This window comes from Cariama cristata, unplaced genomic scaffold, assembly GCF_000690535.1.
Source record: "Cariama cristata isolate BGI_N322 unplaced genomic scaffold, ASM69053v1 scaffold11099, whole genome shotgun sequence".
Lineage (NCBI taxonomy): Eukaryota > Metazoa > Chordata > Aves > Cariamiformes > Cariamidae > Cariama > Cariama cristata.
The window spans coordinates 80362-81009 of record NW_009637454.1 but is presented as its reverse complement, the minus strand read 5'-3'; positions in this window follow the sequence as shown (position 1 = coordinate 81009).

Here is a 648-nt window from a genome sequence, read left to right as displayed (position 1 = left end):
AAATACAGCGCGTGCCAAACTTGCTGTGGGCAGGAAATCTACTATATGCTTGCTTGAGCTTTTAAAACTTTGAGTAAATTGTTGATGCATAATCACTTAATTAAGTCTCTAGGCAAAGGGATTTTTTCCTCATCCCTGTTTATAGGTTGTAAGAATGAGGGTGTATTTCACTAGATAGATATATACATATGCACGTAACGTTATTAATAACAGCAGGAAGTGAAGAACAACAGCCTCTACTAAATTAGATTTTTGTGTGTGTGTGGCCATTTATTTTGTATTAGAACAGCCTTTCCGAGTGTCCTTTTGTTTCTTAGGTATTTAGGAAGCATTTCAGATTACTTTTTGCAATGAAAACGTAAAGGTGGGGACAAGTGGCAAGCACTGGGTTGGGAGCAAATGGTAGGGGCTTATCTCCTCCTTGTTTGAGGCCTGGCTTTGGCAATACTGCAGCCTTCCGATACAGCATCGGTGCCAAGGTGAAGGGCTGCACAGCTGCGTAGCCTCTGCGTAAGCAGGGATGACCAGGCTGAACTCACCTATTTGCAGATTCAAATCACTTCGCTTGTCACTTGGATCCTGCGTGTTATTACGCAATGAAAGCCCACTTCCACTGTCCAAAGGCAGCACTAACTGGTACAGGATTTA